The sequence below is a fragment of the Ursus maritimus genome, unplaced genomic scaffold (genome assembly GCF_017311325.1).
Source record: "Ursus maritimus isolate PB19 unplaced genomic scaffold, ASM1731132v1 scaffold_5, whole genome shotgun sequence".
NCBI lineage: Eukaryota > Metazoa > Chordata > Mammalia > Carnivora > Ursidae > Ursus > Ursus maritimus.
This window is the reverse complement of record NW_024426663.1, coordinates 57728066-57747531: the sequence shown is the minus strand read 5'-3', so window position 1 is coordinate 57747531 and position 19466 is coordinate 57728066. Positions and strand designations below refer to the sequence as shown.

At 44.4% G+C, this 19466-nt stretch overlaps 1 protein-coding gene across 4 annotated transcripts in view; it reads right to left on the bottom strand.

The window, feature by feature from the left end:
• Nucleotides 1-583, bottom strand: part of LOC103663804 (core histone macro-H2A.1) — a 76495-nt gene extending 75912 nt beyond the window's left edge. For all 4 annotated transcript variants that reach the window (XM_040622421.1, XM_040622423.1, XM_040622422.1 and 1 more), the window contains exon 1: nucleotides 472-583. The gene's annotated coding sequence lies outside the window, so the exon portion shown is untranslated. The remainder of the gene's footprint in view (nucleotides 1-471) is intronic.
• Between the last annotated feature and the right edge of the window lie 18883 nt (nucleotides 584-19466).

Below are 19466 nucleotides of genomic sequence, written 5' to 3'. Positions count from 1 at the left end.
AACTCGCGGGCCGGCGGGGGCCTCACCAAGTACAACTCCGCGCACCGCAGCTCCCGGTCGCCCAGGCCCAGGCTGCCCGGCCAGCGCTGCGGGGCCTCCCCGGGCCTCCGGCTCAGCCCGCCCGCCCGCCCCGGGAAGGGTCGCCGGGGGAGGGGCCCGCACTGTCGCCTTCCCACAAAAGCGCCCAGGCTCGGGCAGGAGGACGAGGTTTGGAGAGAAGTTGGCTTCCGGGTTTGCTGTTTGAACAAAACCAAAGAGAATCCCGCGCGGCCGGGCAGGGCCTGGGAGGGCGCCGTGCGCGAGCGAGGCCCCGCGTGGGCCACGCCGAGCGCGGCGACTGGAGCCCGGCCGAGCGCCGCCCGTGCGCGCCAGGCCGGGCCGCTCCCCGGGTCCCCGCGGCCGGAAGAGCCGGCGACCGGACCGGGCGGCGGGAGACCGGGCGCGCGGCGAGGGGGCCCGCGCGGCACTTACGGGGCGGCTCGGCGGCGGCGGTGGCGGCGGCGGCGGCAGCAGCTAGGTGTCCGGCCCGTGCCCTCTCGGCCGCTCGCGCCTTTTCTCTCCGCGCTCGTCGCGCTCCCGCCCGCCTCCCTCGCTTCCGCCCGCGCGCCGCCATCTTTCGCCCCCTCCGCCCGGCTCCGCTGCCGAGTGAACTGGAACCAGTCGCCGCGGCCCCGGGATTCCCACAATGCACAGCGCGCCGCTCGTCACATCCCATGCCGTCCCCGCGCGTCCGGCCACCCCTCCCGCGCCACCCGGGCGCCCCGGCCTTGACCCCAGCCCCGCGGCTGCGCGCGCCACGGCCTCCGCGCTCCGCCGCCGGGACGTCGGTCTGTCTGTCTGTCTGCCGGCCGCCCCGAGGCCCTGCCCGCGGACACCCCGCCTCGAGGCTGGACGCCGAACGCAGGGTCGGGCCGAGCCCGGGCGCGCCCTGAGCCCAGTGCTCCCAAGGGGTCTGGCCCCCAGGCAGAGGTGCTTCTCCGGCGCGCGTCTCAGTCCGTCTCTCTCCAGCGACACTTATTGAGCACCTACTGTGTGCCTGAGCACGGCATTGTAGCTGACTCAACCCTAGAAGCCTTCCCGTTAATCCGGGGCGGGGGAGGCATCATTGCTGTTACCAGCAAGCAGTGCAAACCTCCCGCGCACCTCAGAACTTGCCGCTGTGTTTCGGTGCAAGCCCCGTCAAACCCTTTTCTGCTGCATGACTGACTACTGCACACCATGGGCTCCCCTGGGCTTCTTCATAGTGACTGGACCTGCTCTGTCCATGGAAGTGGTTCACTATCGGGCCCAAACTGGGATTTACGGACATCAAAAGTTATTATCACACATTTTTTTTAACCGCAGACAAGCAGAAAGAGAAGGAACCACTACAAAGCCCATCTATATATTGCTAAGTAGCTTTCTTGCCGGAAGGCGTTAGTGCCCCATCCAGGGTACCTAAATAGGGGCCTTCTCTCTACTTCGTTCCCTTTCTTGGCCAAATTGGATGGGCGAAGCCACCTCAGCACCCAGCTGTGGACCAAATTTAAATAATAATACATGCCCGGAAGAATTGCGAAGTTCAGTGTACCTTGCTCGAGGTGATGGGAAGAGATTAGGGAATTTATCCAAAACCACGCCGGCTCTCAGGCTGTCTCTATGGCGGCTGTGGTAACCTCCTCCGCTCGCCATACTGCTTTCACACTTTAAAAATTTGCAGAGCAGGGGCGCCTGGGCAGCTCAGTGGGTTAAGCCTCCAACTCTTGATTTGGGGTCAGTTCATGATCTTGGAATGGTGAGATGGAGCCCTGCCTTGTGGGCTCTGCGCTGGATGTGGAGCCTGCTTAAGAGTCTTTACCTTTACCTCTGCCCCCCACCCCTGTGCTCTCTCTCTCTTGAAAAAAAAGTAAAAATTGAGATATAAACTGATATATAACAATATGTAAACTTAAGGAATGGGTTGCTAGATACATTTATATGTTGCAATATGATTACCTCTTCTATTACACCACATAATTATTTCTTTTTGTAGTAAGAACATACTCTCTAGTCCTTGACCACCTCAGAGACACTTCTGCCTCAGGGCCTTTGCACTTGTTATTCCTCATCTTGGAACACTCCCTGCCCCATCCTCATGGCTTGATCCTTCAGTTCCTTCAGGACTTTGCTCAAATGTCACCTTCTGGGGAATGAACCACGAGAGACTATGGACTCTGGGAAACAAATTGAGGGCTTCAGAGGGGAGGGGGTGGGGGATTGGGATAGGCCGGTGATGGGTGTTAAGGAGGGCACGTATTGCATGGTGCACTGGGTGTTATACACAACTAATGAATCATCGAGCCTTACATCGGAAACCGGGGATGTACTGTATGGTGACTAACATAACATAATAAAAAATTATTATAAAAAATAATAAATGTCACCTTCTCAGGGAAACCGTCTCTAAAATTTGAACCCCTCCCCCATCTTACACTCTCCCCTTCCCTGCCTTATTTTTCTCCACAGCATTTACACTATCTGACATGTCAACTCTTTAGTCTCTTGTCTTTGTTTCCCTCCTGGACTTCAAACTCCTAGAGGGCAGGGATTTTTTCCTGCTTTGTTCACTGTTTAATCTGCGTCACCCACATTGCTGTATGACACAAAGTATGACCTCAGTACTTAGTTGGATTAATGAATACATGAATGGCCTGTATTGGACAGTGCTTTGCAAACTTTTTGTTTCATTTTTTATTTTTCAACCCTGAGATCATGACCTGAGCTGAAATTAAGAGTCAGACACTTAATCGACTGAGCCACCAAGGTGCCCCGTATCTCAGTTTTTTAAAAAAGGAATAGCGAGTGTGAAGTTGGAGTGAAATGAGTGAGGGGGAGAGTATTAGGAGATGAAACTGGGGAAATGATGATTCTTTGGGTCTCTGATGAAAGCATTAAGGATGTGTGAGACTCCCTTAGGGAAGCTACAGAGGGGTGTCAGGGAAGGTGCGGAGACCACCTGCCATGTTGCTTTGTCCTTTCCTGGGTCCTTGGGCAGGCCCCTTAGTTTTGCAAGGGTCAGCCACCAGAAGGATGCCAGACTTTATGTATTCAATCAACAAACACTTGCTGAGCACCTGCTTTGTGCCAGGCCCATGCAAGTCTCCTTCCCAGAGAAGGAAACCTAGGTATGTTGCCACACTATCCAGACCCTGGTCCAAAATGTAGGAGGTACTCCTGGAAACCTTAACAAGAGTCAACATTGGGGCTGAAGAGAAGGCCAGGCCTGTGTGGAGAGGGGAAGTCTTCTACAGCCTGCTTGTGTCCTGGCGGCAGACAGACCTGAGGCTTCTTCTTGCCCAGGTCCTCAGTGATGGCTAAGGCCAGATGCAGAGGATGACTGTCCAACAGATCCCAGGCTGCAACCCTAGGAGGCCAAGAAGTAACTCATTCACGTCCACCCCAGCATCGGTTCTGTCTCAGTGAAGAGCGTGTATGTCCCATAATTTATGATAATCCCATCACCCTCACCGCTGGCAGGCCGTGTCTCATACGTTTCTATTCCCATTTTACAGATAAGGACACTATAGATTCCAGAAGCCAAGAAATCTGCCTGTGACCACAGAGAGGGCAGGTACTGGGGTTCAAACCCGGGTTCACCCGGGACCTAAGTTTTTGTGACTCAGGCCTGAAGGACCCCTTCTGGGGGGTTTGGTTTCCTCTCTGTGCCCGACCAGGCTTCCACGTCCCCCAATGCAGAGTGGGTCTTTTTGTCCCCACTCAGTCCCACACCACCATCCATGGGTTAGAGTCTATACCACCCCCCAAGAGGTGATCTCAGTGCCATGCCACCCCCAAAGCCGCTCTACAGTGTGTTGTTCTTATAGAACTCACTAGCAATATTGTCCCCCACAGCTGTTCAGGCATAGGCCCTCTCCTCCTCTGTCTAGAAGGCTCCACCTTTTCTCTCTTTCTTCTCTCCTTATTTTGTATGCCCTGTTCTTTCACCTCCTTGGTGGCCTGTTCCCCCCACCTAATCTGGCTCAAGGGGGTTCACCAGATCTTTCCCCTCCAATTGCAAAATAAGTGCATGCTTACCATGTGGAACTTTGAAAATAAAAATGCACAAAATATAAAAATCACCCTTGGTACACCAGTAGGAGAGAACCACCACTCCTTTTCCAACTCCTGTATCCATATCTACTTAATGTTAAACATATTTGGGTTTCTATTGCATTTATCATTTGTCACCTGCTTTTCAAGCTTAATGGTCTTTTATGAACATTTTACCAGGTAGTTATTCCACAGCAGCAGTTCTCAAACTATTCAGATTCAAAACCCTTTTGTCCTCTTAAAAATTAATGAGGTCTCTGAAGAGCTTTAGTTTATGTAGGCTGTATCTATCAAAATTTGCTTTATTATAAATTAAAACAGAAAAAATTTAAATATGTATTAATTTATTCATTTTTAAATATATTAAAATCTATAAATAATTTAAGTGTATGAAAAATGATCATATTCTCTAAACAAAAAAAAAGGAATAAGAGTAGCATTGTTTTGCAATGTTGCACATTTCTTTAATGTCTTGTTTAAAAGAGGATAGCTAGATTCTGACAGCCCCTGTGTTCAATCAGCTGCTACATGTCTTGAAGTATACAAAAAAAAAAAAAAATCCAGCCATACACAGATATGTATTTTGGGGAAAAATAGAGGATTTTAATAGATTCCTCAGATTCTTTTGCATGTTCTTCTTTGATATTACACCAAAATTCAAGAAGTAGTAGTTTCTTAAAGGTTAATCGCAATGCAAAATCTGAAACTGATCAATAAACTTGGTAACATAAAAGTCCATTAATCTGTCTTTTATCTTGAATGATGTTTTAGCCATGCATGATTCGGTAAAATCATACACTGGTGATTTGGAAAAATAGTTGTTTCGACGGAGTTATATAGCTCTTCCAGTCTTCCAAATGGGAGCACCTTTCATTGTACAAGATCAGAAAATCACATTCCTGGGGCGCCTGGGTGGCACAGCGGTTGGGCGTCTGCCTTCGGCTCAGGGTGTGATCCGGCGTTCTGGGATCGAGCCCCACATCAGGCTCCTCCGCTATGAGCCTGCTTCTTCCTCCCCCACTCCCCCTGCTTGTGTTCCCTCTCTCGCTGGCTGTCTCTATCTCTGTCGAATAAATAAATAAATAAAAATCTTTAATAAAACAAAACAAAAGCAAAACAAACAAACAAAAAACCTGCATTGACATAAAGACAAATATGTTAACATTAGATATCAAGATTGTGCCTTATGGAGAATTCGGCCCTGCGCAAAACCAGGTGTGAATATCCATAGTTTGTCCGTCAGTCAGGCCCAACTTCTCCATCAGGAATATTGCTGAGGCTCAAAAGATTTCATGGGTCCATGGAAACATTTTCTTTTAAAATCAGAGAAAGAAAGTGGAAGTTAATTCTTTAAGATAGAAGAACATATTTTAATATATAATATTAATATATCTATCCTTATACCCATGTGGTCATAAAATATAATTTTTATATCTTTTTAAGGAGAAGGGTTCACAAAGGTAAAATTGCTGCAGACCTGTGAAGGGGTAAATGAAGCCCTGAGGTCAGTCATTGTTTCAAATACAAATGGTGTTTGGTGTAAAAAACAGCTAGGTTAGCTCACAACTCAATCCCACAAAGGCTCTTCCTCAAGGCAACCGGCTTAGTTTGTAATACGGTAGAAGGGCTTTATCCATGCTTCTCATTTGGTCACCTAGAAAGGGTAGAAATGTGTCCTAAAGGATCAAGATTCAATTAATACTTTTTATTGCTTCATCAAGGACATTCTTAAGTGAAACCTTTTTTTTTTTCCTGCAAGTGCTTGGCAGTGAAGAACAGAATGATTATGGGTGCAATTCGGCGCCCTTGCTGAACTCTACTAAGTCGCTAACAGTTCCACCCACTACTGTGTTTGCGTCACTGACACAAAGATCAAGACAGTGAAATGTCTAAATAATGTCTTAGTACTTTGACTTTGCGGACCCCCTCGAAAGGGTGTCAGTGACCTTCGGGGCCCTGTAGACCCCATTTTCTGAACCGCTGTTCATAACATCTTGAGGCTGTCCCACTCTTGGTTTAACCATTTCCTTACTGGTCCCTCCCCCCCACCCCCCCACCCCGCCAGGCTGTTTGCAACTCTATTATAAAGACACAATGAATCGCCTTAGAGATACATCGTTGAGCACATCTGAGCGCTGAGGGTAAATTCTCACAAGAGCAACTGCTGGGTGCAGGAGCCACAGCCCGAAGTTTGAACACCCTCCTGGGAAGGCAGGACAGGGTGTCCCAGCGGGCAGGCCTGAACATTCCTGCATTCCCCAGCACCTCTTTGCCCCACCCTGAGTGTTCTCCAAGACCTGCGATGATCTGAGAGTCAAACTGTGGGGGTCAATCTTCCCCTTGGCTTACCTTGATGTTGTTTGTGGAAGGGCAGAGAGCGAGTCTCCTCCAGTTAATTCCTAAGCTTTTGATCAACACATATCACAGGAAGAGGAGTGTGTATGCACTCGAGGGAGTTGGTGGGGGGGGGTGGATTCCAGGAAAGAAAACCTCTGCTAAACCTCTCCCCCACCATCGTCTGCCCCCACAAACGGACAGATGGGCTCTTTTCCATCGAACAGGTGTATTCGTCCTCTCTGCTGGCTGGAGCCTTTCTTCCATGCTTGATTACTTCAGAGATAAGTTCTCTCTTTGATCTGCCATTGGCAGCAACATCTGACACTTTCCCTTGTTTTCAACAGCCTACACTCCATCTCCTCTTTGTTAAGCATTTAATGCCTTCTCCAAGGGGAGGACAGGCGAATATTTACCCTCAGTGAGGTATCAGAAAGGGGCTGAGGAAAACTGTCCTAGGGTGTATGTCAGAAGGAAGAGGGGCTGTATTCCCTCTTTCTGGGCATCTCTAGATTTAATATCCTTTCCCTGAACTTAGTGCTGAATTGAAAATGCAGTGTGAAGAATTTAGACAACCTGTAGAGAGGTGATCTCCAAAGTGTGGTCCATGGACCACTGAGGGGTACATGAGGCACTTTAACAGCGTCTGCGCATCAAAAGTACTTTCATAATAACGCTAAGGCCTTGGGGCGCCTGGGTGGCTCAGTCAGTTACCTGCCTTCCGCTCAGGTCATGATCCTAGGGTCCTGGGATCGAGCCCCGCGTCGGTCTCCCTGCTCAGAGGGAGCCTGCTTCTCCCTCTCCCTCTGCTGCCTCTGCCCCTCTCCCCTGTTCATGTTCTCTCTCTCTCACTCTCAAATAAATAAATACAATCTTAAAAAAAATTAATGCTAAGGCCATACTTGCCTTTGCCACCATGTTGACCTTTGCACTGATGATACAAAAGCACTGGTGGGGAAACTGTTGGTGCCTCAGGAGGCATCAAGGTGGGGCCCCAAGCTGCTAGCAGGCATGGGATTCTTCAACACACACACACACACACACACACACACACACACACACACACAGAGCGACTAGTTTCACTTGATTAAAAATGTCCTGAATGAAGCAGATTGTAACATTTTTGTATCTGCCACCATGATTTGACAGCTTCCCAATACTTAAAAACTTTCTGATGAGATTGGTGATGGTATTAACAACACAATTTTTGGTATTATATCATAAAATCTGCCAACATTTGGAAAGGTCTTCTATATGTTAGTGATATATGGTAGTACAACTTAGTGAACTCGTATTTTCCAAATGAGTAATGTATGACGCTCCAGCATCATGAGTAGGTTAAAAAGAAAATCCACTCCAAGCGCAAGAGAAACCAACGGCTTTAATGTCACAGAGATGAAAAGTTCACAGTTATGTTTTAATATGTTTTAATAATCTACGCAACTTTAAGAAACTTATCAAGTTTCGGTATAGAATCAGAGAACAATATCCGCAATTAGTTGAAAAGGTTATTGTAATATTCCTCCCTTGACTACACAAAAAATAAAATAAAACTTCCGCATGGAAAAAAATCCCACACAAAGAAAGTCAAGAGACAAATGACGTGCTGGAAGAAAATATTGGAAAAATTTGACACGGATAAAAAGCATTGTTCCTGACTTAATCTGCTCGGCTGCCATAAGAAAATACCGTAGACAGGGTGGCTTAAAAAATAGAATTTCCTCCGAGCTCTAGAGGCTGTCAAATCCAAAATCAACGTTCTGGTTCAGTTCAGTTTCTCTCCCAAAGCAAAGCCACTTGCCCTCACCTGACCTTTCCTCTGTGCACCTGTCTATGGGGCCGGGGGTGCGGGTGGGGGTGGGGGGTACTCTCTGGTGTCTCCTATTGGATTAGGGCCCCATCCTTCCAATCTCATTTAATCTCCATTACCTCTTGAAGGCCCTATCCCCAAATACAGTCACATCGAGAGTTAGGGCTTCGATATGAACATGAGTGGACATAATTCAACCCACAGCAGTCATATTTACCATTTATCTATATCTATCTATATAGATATAGATACAGATCTATATGTATATGTGAAAATTGGGGGGGACATTAAAACTATTGAAAAAGCGCTCGAAAGATGTGAACAATTAACAAAAAGATAAAAAAAATAGTGCTTACAATATGAAAAGATGTTCAGCTTCACTCACAAGGAAAGTGCTAATAAAACTATACCTAGATATCCTATCTCCTTACGAGACGGGCCAAAGTTCAAAGGCTGGAGGCCGCAATCTGTGAGCGGAGCTCTAGGAGACAGGCTCTCATCCATTACTGGTAGGAACACAAAGTGCTGCAGCTCTCCGGAGGGAACTTTTCACAGTATTTGATAAAGCTACCTCTGCATTTACCCCGAACCAAGCAATTCTGCTTGTAGCTTTTACCCTGAAAATACACCTCAGTGATAGGAAAATACAAACCCACGAGACTATTCATTGCTTCCTTGTTTGTAATTGCAAAATATTGTAAACACTCAAATATCCAAGCGTAGGGGATTGGCTGAATGCACTAAGATACGTACACACAGTAAGCACCACACACTGCAAGAGCGAGTGATGAAGATCTCTACCAGCTGATTACGGAGTGATTTCCGAGAGACATCGGGAAGTGAAAAACGCAGAGGGCGAGCGTGTATGGGGTGCTCTGTGCTGTCTAAGAACGTAGGGAAAATAAGAACACATACATACTCTCTCTACAGAGGGCAACACAGCGGGGGGATAAACCAGAAAACGCTGAAGACAGTTACCTATAAAGGGTGAGGGATAGCGAAAGAAAGGGACACAGAGATAGTTCTGTGAGTATTTTGTTTTGCACACTTCCGGTTTTTGGAAGCGGGTTCATGCTCTACACGTTGAAAAACTAGCCTTGCAGCTGTAATAATGGACAGGGAGAAAATTTCTAAAACTGAAATCAAACCAAAGCCAATGAACCCAAGCATACCTCGAATGCATGTCATAATCCTCCCGGAGGCGAGGAGAAAGAAGCAATCCACTTTCTTTATGAACACAGTATTGGATACTTTCAGTCAGCGGTGAGAAAGGGCATTGGGAAGAATTACGGAAAAATCCTGAACTTCTGTCACTGTTTTTTGTAGTGGCGCGGGAAAATCAATGCTAAGACAACTTTGGATCTCTTACGGGTTTTAGCCAATGAGTAAATGCGTTGTTATTGGGAGTCAGGGTTCTCAGTGGGAAAGGAGGGACATATAAATATGGAATGGAGGAGGGACGCCTGTACCTTGAACCTCAGACTCTTGTTTTCGGCTCGGATAGTGGTCTTGGGGTTGTGGGATGGAACTCCGTGGTGGGCTCCATGCTCAGCCGGGAGTCCGCTTGGGATTCTCTCCCTCTGCCTCTGTCTCCCTCTCTCTCTCTCTCTCTCTCTAAAATAAAGAACTGAATCTTTAAAGAAATACGGAATGGAGGAAGGCAAGAAGGAGCGCTGTGAGGATGAACTGGGATTGGAGGTATTGGTATAAACTCGCTTCTAGAATATACATAAATATGGGGCACCTGGGTGGCTTAGTCCATTAAGCATCTGACTCTTGGTTTTGGCTCAGGTCATGAACTCAGGGTCCTGAGATCGAGCCTTGTCTCAGGCTTCTCGCTCAATGCAGAGTCTCCTCGTCTCTCTCCCTCTGCTCCTCCCCCTACTCTCTCTCTCTGGAATAAATAAATAAAACCTTTAAAAAAAATTAAAAAATAAAAATTTGTGCGTATATGTGTATATACATACATATGTTTCCTAGCTCTGTCTGCTGAAAAGGCCACGAAGCAAAGACCTCCCTTTTAGCAATAAGCACAGCATTTCCCAACCAGGATAATAAAGACTGGTTTTGGCAAACATCATCAGTGGATACTATATTAGTTTCTGATTACTGTTGCAACAAATTGCCACACGTATTACAAGATGTGTCCTTGACATTTTACCAAGAAATTGTTTTTTCTATCTTCCCAAAGATAACACGACCCTAGAATATTTTCACCTAGAATATCTTAACTCTCTCCACTTTTCATTATTCTCATGAATCTCCTACACATATTTGAAACTCCACTACATTTCTAGGATTATTAGGAATGTATTATTCTAGCACAATTCTACTCATTGACATTTACCCACATATTTACCCTTCCTGGTGCTCTTCATTCTCCCCTGCATATCTATGTTGCCACATGGATCCTTATTATTTTTCTGGAAAAGACTACCATCAGTGCTGGCAACGACTTCTCTGCTTTTTCTACTTTAAAGAAGTTTCAAAACTTCTTTATTGCACCTTCATTAACAAGAAATTCCATCATGGGCAGATTCAGACATTTGCAAAGTAAAGAGGAGAGTGTAACAAATTCCCACGGACGGTTATCAGATTTGGCCGTTCCCGCATCTCCCCCAACCGCACCTCAACTTGACGGTCATGATGATGATGATGATGATTTTTTTTTAATGAGGAATTTTGCACAATGGTCTTTAATGTTTTTTCTTTAAAAAACGAGAAAAGAGGGGTCCCTGGGTGACACTGTCGGTTAAGCGTCTGACTCTTGATTTCAGCTCAGGTCATGATCTCGGGGTCGTGAAATTGAGCCTGTATGGGGCTCTGCACTCAGCACAGCGTCTGCTTGTCCCTGTCCCCCTGCCCCTCCCCCACCAAATATACACATATGTATAAAATCTTGAAAAAAAAGTTGAGAAAAGAGCAGGAAATGCAAGGCGGTTCAGTGTATTGACTACATTATAAAGTCTGTTTTTTATATATAAACCAAAAGATAAAAGAAAGAAAAGATTGTGTGGCTATAGAGAGAACAGTATTAAAGGAAATGTAAAGGAAGGAAAACTTTCATAAATCATGGAAAACACTAGCCTCACAGCTTGACTTGTCAGTGTTCCTCAGAAGACGGACCGTAAACCAGAATGACGGCTTAGATTGGTCGGAAAAGGAGGTGAAGGCAATCTGACACCCCGAATCTATCGTACAAAGTCAAACACGGAAGAATCCAAACCTCTGAAAGTCAGTACCTGGGTATGTAGAAAGGCAAGTGTTTTGACAGGTAAAACGGGTTTTCTGTGGGTGAAATGAGCTGTTTTTTTCTAAGCTGCTTCTTTCTGGTGTAGACTAATCCAATTGTTTTCTGAAGAAGGAAGTTAGGAGGTATAATTTCAACAGTTGTGAAAAGTACTCTGCTGTGCTCTGACATAATCCGGTAACTCATGGCTTTTGTATTGAAGGTTGGTGGTCAGTTTAGATGCCCAGTTTAAACGGATTTTTAAAAGATGGGCAGTGGGGTGCGGCCTGACCAATAAAAATGGTGATGATAATTATTTTTAATCGTTCCTTTATTTTAAGGTAGGTAAAACGTACCTACGTGGAGGTACGCACATTTTAGCTGTGTCATTGTGACAAATGGATACCCCACTTGATTGTCGCCTTTATCACAATCACAACATTTTTGTCACCTTAGAAAGTTCCCTGGAGTCCCTTCCCAGTGGATCTCTTCCCCCAGAGGCAACTAACGTTTTGATGTTTTTGACGTCAGATTGGTGTTGCCCGTTATAGAACTTCATAAAAATGGAATTATGCGGTATCTCTCTTTCATGCTCCATTGCTTTTGTTCTGTGAATCAGTACATTTTGCTGTGTGGGCTAATAGTTCATGCATTTTTGTTGTTGAATAGCATCCCATTGTATAAATATATCATGATCTGTTGATTCATTCTCCTACAGGTGGATATTTGGTTTGGGGGGGGGGGTTGTGAGTAAAGGTGTCATGAGCATTCTTTAACAAGTTGGTTCACAAACACATGTTTTTATATCTCTTGCATAAACACCTCGGATTGGAATTGTTGGGTCCAAGTGTAAGTGTACATTTAACTTGTGGAGAAATTGGTGGAGTTTTTCTAAAATAGTTGTACCCTTTTATGTTCCTACCAGCAACAGAGGAATGTTGATTGTTCTATATCCTTGCTCCTTTCCATTCAAATATTTTCCTTTGTGAAATGTCTGTCAAGTCTTCTGCTTATTTTTATGGGATTGTTTGTTCTTTTAACTGTGAAGTTGTAAGTGTTTTTATATATTCTGGACACTAACTATTTCTTACATGTCTTGCAAATATTTTCTTCCAGTCTGTGGCTTGCCCGTTTATTTTCTTTACAGTCTTTTGATGAACAGGTGTTTTTACTTTCAATAAATTCCATTTTATCAATGATTTCTTTTATAGTTACGTCTTTCCAGTTTTATCTAAGAAATCTTTGGCCCCAGAGCATGAGGATATTTTCCTTAATATCTTTATAGTTTTAGCTTTTACATTTAGGGCTATGATCCATGGCAGATTAAATCTTGTGTATAGTGTGAGGCGGGGAAAGTCAAGCTTTGTTTTCCCTCATTTGGACCTTCAGTTGTTCCAGCATCCATTGATGAAGAAATTTCTTTTGGGTTGTTTTGGCAACTGTATTGAAAATGAATTGACCATATACACCTCTTTCGAAAGGAACGTATGTCCTGCAGTCGCTTGGGGAAAGGTCTCTCCTCAACAAAATCTTACTTCCTGTAATTGCCTCCGTAGTTCTCTGATGCTTTTGAGTATATGATTTTTATAAGTTGTCTGATGTTTCTAGGTTTTCTCAGTGGGGGCATTGCCTTGCCACAGACGACTACATCTACCTGGAGGAGGGACTCTTTGAGTTGAATTTGCTGTCGTTATTCTAACTTTCTGGAGATAGATGCTCTTTCCTTTCATCTCTTACGTGAGTTCCAGGGTGTAGATTTCCCTCTAAGTCCATGCTGACCATATCCCACAGTGTCTCAGCCAGCTCGGGCAGCTTTAAGAAAATTCCATAGACGTGGGTGGCCTAAACAATAAACATTTACTTTTCATAGTTCTAGAAGCTGGGAATTCCAAGATTAAGGTGCTAGGTGAGGACTCTTTTTCTGGTCTGCACATAGCCACCTTCTTGCTGTATCTTCCCATGGTGGAGAGAGAGGGAGGGAGGAGTCTTGTCCCTTCCTCTTCTCGGAAGGGCACTATTCTCATCATGCGAGTCCCAACAGTGTCACCTCAACTAAACCTAATGACCTCCAAAAGGTCCTCCTCCCAATGCCACCACATTGGAGATTAGTGTTTCAACATAGGAATTTGGGGGAGGTGCAAGCCCTCTGTTCCACAGCACACAAGTTTTAGTGTGCTGTGTCTTCATTGCCATTCGGTAGGTTTCTCCTCTATTGAGATTTCTTCTTTGATCCATAACTTATTTAGAAGTACATCACTTAATCTCCGAACATTCAAGTATTTTTCTAGTAATTTTACTGTTACTGATTTCTAGCTTAATTCCACTTTGATTAGAGAATATCTTCTGCATAGTTTCAGTTCTTTGAAATTTGTTGAAATTTGCCTTATGGTTCCACATGTGTCCAATTTGGGCCAAAGGCCATATGCACTTGAAAAGAATGTATATTCATTTTCTCACTGTTGGGAGGTAGTAGTCTATGTATGTTAGTTAGGTCAACATTTTTTATTGTATAGTTTAATTCTTTTCAATCCTTACTGATTTTTTTCTGCTTGTTCTGTTACCTAGGAAAGTGTATTAGTGGCTCCCTCTATAGGTGCACATTTGTCTCTTTCCTTTTTGGTTCTTTCAAGTTTTGCTTTTTATATTTTGAGCCTCTGTTATGAAGTGCTTACAAATTTGGAATTGTTACATATTTCCAGTAGATTGACCCTTTTAATATACATTATTCCTCTTTATCTCTAGTGATGCTTTGTTTTAAAGTCCATTGAGCTATACTAGCTTCCTTTGGATTACTGTTTGAATTGAATGTCTCTTCCATCCCATTTCTTTCTTTTCAGATTTTTATTTTATTTTATTTTTTGAAAATTTTTAGTAGACTCCACGCCCAACATGGGGCTTGAATTCATGACCCTAAGACCAAGAGTCAGACACTCTACCAACTGAGGTAGCCAGGGCCCCCCCATCTCATTGATTTTTAATAATTCTGTATTCTTATAGTTAAAGTGTGTATTCAGAGTAGCATTTGGTTAATGTTGTTTCTAAGTATACTCTTAGACTTTCAATTGGAACATTTTCATCATTTATATTAATGTGATAGCTGATATTTGGGACTAAGCATTGCAACGTACTATTTATTTTCCATTTGTCCCACTTCGTATATGTTCCATTTCCTTTCTTACTCTGTTTCATATTATGTACTTTCATTATTCTATTTTTTCTGTTAGTTGTGAGATACATATTTAGAAACTATTCTATTAGTGATGAACATAGAGATCATGATGTGCATTTTTGATCTATTAAAATCTAATATAAATGAATATTTTTACAATTTCCTGGACAATACAAGGATTTTACAACTTCTTAACTTCATGTATCTCCCTCCTCCTGCCTTGTCTGCTATTGCTGTACGTTTTAATTATGTACATAATAGAATATAATTATGTGTCTTTATGTTTATTCATATTTAATATGTGTATGATTTAATTACAAGTAATGTTAAGTACATATTTACAATCCCACAAGACATTATTATGGAAACTACTTGTTTAAAAAAAAAGAAAAAAATTAAAAAAATAAACTACTGTTTACTCTTTTTTTTAAATAAAATCTTGTGTTAGTTTTAGGTTTACACAAAAGTTGCAAAGATAGCGAAGAAAGTGCCACCGACCTTGCACCCACGTTCCCCTGTTACTAATGGTTTATACTGACGTGGTGCGTTTCCAACTAAAGAGCCCACACTGGTACGTGACTATTCCCTAAACTCCATACTTTATTTGGATCTCATTAGTTGTTCCCTCACGTACGTTTTCTGTTCCAGGCTACCAGTTCGTATTTGTTCGGCACATCTCCTCCGGCTCTGGTCTGTTCGGGGATCCGATTTTCCCTGACTTTGATGGGAGCGCTGAGGAGCACCGGTATTCTGTGGAGCTCGGAGTGCCCTCCTCTGCTCAAGTGTTTCCTTCTGTTTCTCCTCCCTTCCCTTTCTCCCTCCCTCCCTCCGGCCTCCCTGCAAGTGCATTTCTTAGGAAAGTGTCCGCATGCAAGATTTTGCCTCTGACTCTCTCTTCTAGGAAATCCGTGGTAAGGCTCTCTTATTCTAGGTTATCACCAGTCTTGGGGACCCCACCTGAAAACCTGAGTGGCTCATCACACCCTCTCCTGATTGGCAGGTCTCCAATTCTAGCTCTTGCTCTAGCCAACTGATGAGAGGCTATTGAAAGTTCTTTTTTTTTTTTTTTTAAAGATTTTATTTATTTATTCAACAGAGATAGAGACAGCCAGCGAGAGAGGGAACACAAGCAGGGGGAGTGGGAGAGGAAGAAGCAGGCTCTTCGCAGAGGAGCCTGATGTGGGGCTTGATCCCATAACGATGGAATCACGCCCTGAGCCGAAGGCAGACGCTTAACCGCTGTGCCACCCAGGCGCCCCTGAAAGTTCTACTCAGCTTCTCAGCTGCCACTTTCTGATGGCTTTTCAACCCGAAAGTCTGAGTTGGCTAATATCTCAGGAGGAAAAACAACACCATATATCAGGCTCAGATTCCTAAGCTCCCTTCTCTCTCAGATCTTGCTTCTAGAAATCCTGTGTTGCTCTTTCCTGCCATCAGACCGTTTAAAAGATATATAGTTTTGTCTTTTTTTTCTAGTTATTTTCAGCTAGAAGCTTGGTCTGGACAAAAGCTAGTTCTCCATTCCAAGAAGCAGAACTCAACCCTCGGTTTTCATAGGAAACCACAGGCTACTGCTAGAGAAACTGCTGTTTCCTTAGAGTCTGGCGGGCCCCAGGCCCAGCGGAGACCAGAGCCGGCTCTGCCCCTCACATGCCTCGTTTTATTTCTATTTTTATTCAGTGTCTTTATTTTCTAACTGCTTTCCACATTTGAGTGTGCTGGTGGAAGGTAGCTTTTGTACAATTTTCCTTGCCACATGCAGCTGGATCTTTCAGCTGGAGAATTTTTTTTTTTTTTGCTAATTTATATTTTCCTAGAAAATTGTCAAGGTTTTGAAAACTTTTGATGGAGGATCATATGTAATATTTACTTATAATTCTATTTTTTTTAATTGTTTTTCATTTTAATTCCAGTATAATTAACATACAGTGTTGTATTAGTTTCAGATGTACAATCTACTGATTCGACACTTCCATCCATCACCCGGTGCTCTTTACAAGTGCCCTCCTTAACCCCATCACCCGTGTCACCCATCCCCCCACCCCTTTCCTCTGGTAAACATCTGTTCTCCATAGTTAAGAGTCTGTTTCTTGTATTGTCTCTCTCTCTCTTTTTTTTTTCTTTGCTTGTTCTTTTGTTTCTTAAATTCCATATATGAATGAAATTGTTTGGTAGTCTGGAAAACTTTAATACCTGTGGGAAAACTATAGAGAGCTAGTCCTTGGAACAATTGCAAGGGAGATAGAAGTTGGGGGTGTGCATCTCAAAGATGCCTTCCTAACACTGTCCACCATTCCATCACCTGGGGACCTTTCCACAATCCTGGTGTCTGACTCCTGCCCCTTTCCATAGATGTCGACTTAAAAAAAAAAAATGCTAAGGGGCATCTGGGTGGCTCAGTGACTGGGTGGTTGACTCTTGATTTTTGGCTCAGGTCATGATCTCAGGGTCCTGGGATGGAGCCCCATGACAGGCTCCAGGCTCAGTGGGGAGTCTGTTTCCAGATTCTCTCTCCTTCTCCCTCTGCCCCTTCCCCTCTCCCCGCTCACACAAGGTCTCTCTCTCTGTCTCTCTCTCTCTCTCTCTGTCTCTATTAAATAAATAAATAAATCTTAAAAAGAAAAATTGACTCTGGTTCTCCCTTTCACACTGATTCAGTTATCATCGTGTGTACCGGCTATTATATAGCATTGCCCTCTGGTGGTATGGAGCTGTTAGCCCCTGCATAGAATGGGTCTAGAACGCTGCCATTTTGAGCACTATCAGCAAAGGAGGAGACAGAACAATTAGAAGAAAAACAGGACTGCCAACTCTCACATCTTGTTACAATGAGTCTTTCTCTTTGGTCTCTTTCCCTGACTTACCCAGGACTGGTGAATTGTATCTGTAACAACTGTTTCTGAATTAAGAATCCATAAGTAACAGGCAAGACTCCACTTTGGCCTCTCAGATTTTAAAAAGCACTCTGGGGCTGGCTCAAGGTTGAGAAAGTAGGGGTGATTTGGAGAATAGGATTTGCTGAATTTCAAAATGACCCTTGTGTTTTTCAGGGTAGGCTAACTGCTGAAACAAGCTGCACATTTCACTGTGCAGGAAAGTTTATTTCTTGCTGGTGCAGTGTCCCATCAGGAGGTTTTCCTCGTCAGGTGACTCTCCTACATGGCTTTCCTCCACCTGATGTCACAGGAACTCAGGTTCCTTTAGTCTTATGACTCCACATTCTTCTAGGGCCTCAGAGAACTCTCTAATTAGCCAGTAGCTAGGAAAAGGTAGTCAGCGGTTGCACATGGGAAAGTTTATGGGCCAGACTTGGAATTTGTATCTATCACTTATACCTACGTTGGGCATTTCATTGGCCAACATCCGGTCAAATGGCTGCACCTACCTGCAAAGGAGGCTGGGAAGGGTAGCCTAGTGGTTGCCCAGGAGGAACAGGTAAAATGGTTGTAAACAGCTATCAAATCTCTGTTCCAGGTCTCATTTGTGTGTGTGTGTGTGTGTGTGTGTGTGTGTGTGTGTGTGTTTCTGCTTTCCAAAGGAAAAGTAAAAAGAATGTCTCCGTTTTTGCAAAGAGCCCCTAAACCTCCTTGGATCATTCAACCTCTCAGTTTATTCAAATCCTGAGTTGACAGCAATGCTACATATGATATTTTTCAGCCTCTTAAGACTAGAAGGAAGTTGCTTTTCAGTTAAAACATGGAATACTTTCTTGGGGCTGGGGGAGATCTAATCGGCTAATATTATTTTTAAGTAAGCTTTTTGCTGAAGCTTGACATAATATAGAAAAGGGGAAAAAACAGTAAATAAACCACTCAATGAATTTTCACCAGGTCAGTAGAGTCATGTGACTATCACCCACGTCAAGAAATAAAACATTACCACTACCTTAGAAATCAACGAATAAGGGAGGGCGGGGGGTTCTTGGTGATGAGAGAGGATATTCTAGGGGTAGTGAGTTGCTAGTACGTCGTGTGGGTTCTCCTTTAAGTGTCAGCTCCAGAGTTGAGGAGCCGTTAAAGCAGCTGGGATTTGCCCTCCCCTTGATTGCAGCATCTGACTTACCTTTGGTAAGTTACTTCCTCTTTTAGAATCTCTGATTTTCCGTGTACACAATGGGAGGTTTGGATCAGCAAGCCGCTAAGGTTTCTGAACTTGGAACAACTTTGGTTTTAGGACTTGCCCCAAATCCTACAGGATGGGGTGGGGTGGGGAGAATACATAACAGGCCTGGAAAGAATCCCCCATGTAGAGAGATGCCTTAGCCCCAGCTTGTGCCCAGGCCCAGGTCCGTCTGCACGGAGTTCTCCAGATTAGGGTGCCGGGTGTCATTCTCCAGTACTGTGCCGCAAGTAGTGTTCACCTGACTGGTGTTTGGCTGTTTTGGCTTCATCCAGCTCTGTGTGTGCTGTGAGGGGCTGCCAGAGCTTGTAGAGTCAATGCACAGCCCAGGGGCTAAGGACAGAGCATCTGGACTTGGACAGACTTGAGTGTCAATTCTGACTTAATCACAGGCTGGCTGTGTGACCTTGGGTGAGTCATTTAACCTCTCTGAGACTCAGCCTCTGTATCTATGAAATTCAAATGAGACAGTCACCTACCTTACAAGTTGTCGTGCAGATGCAGTGAGCTAATCCTTGGTGCCCGGAATCTAAGTGTCAGTAAGCAGCTGTGAGTATTGCCTTTCCAAGCTAATCTTTCAACAACAGCGCCGCAAAGCTCTTCCAGGCTGCCGGTGGCAGGGGACCAAGGACCTGTAGCGTGGAATGGGGATCTAGGGGGGAAACAGGGTTGCCCTGCAGCTAAGTCCAGACTAGTCCCATTTTTTTTTTCTCCCACACATGCCTTCTTTATCCCCT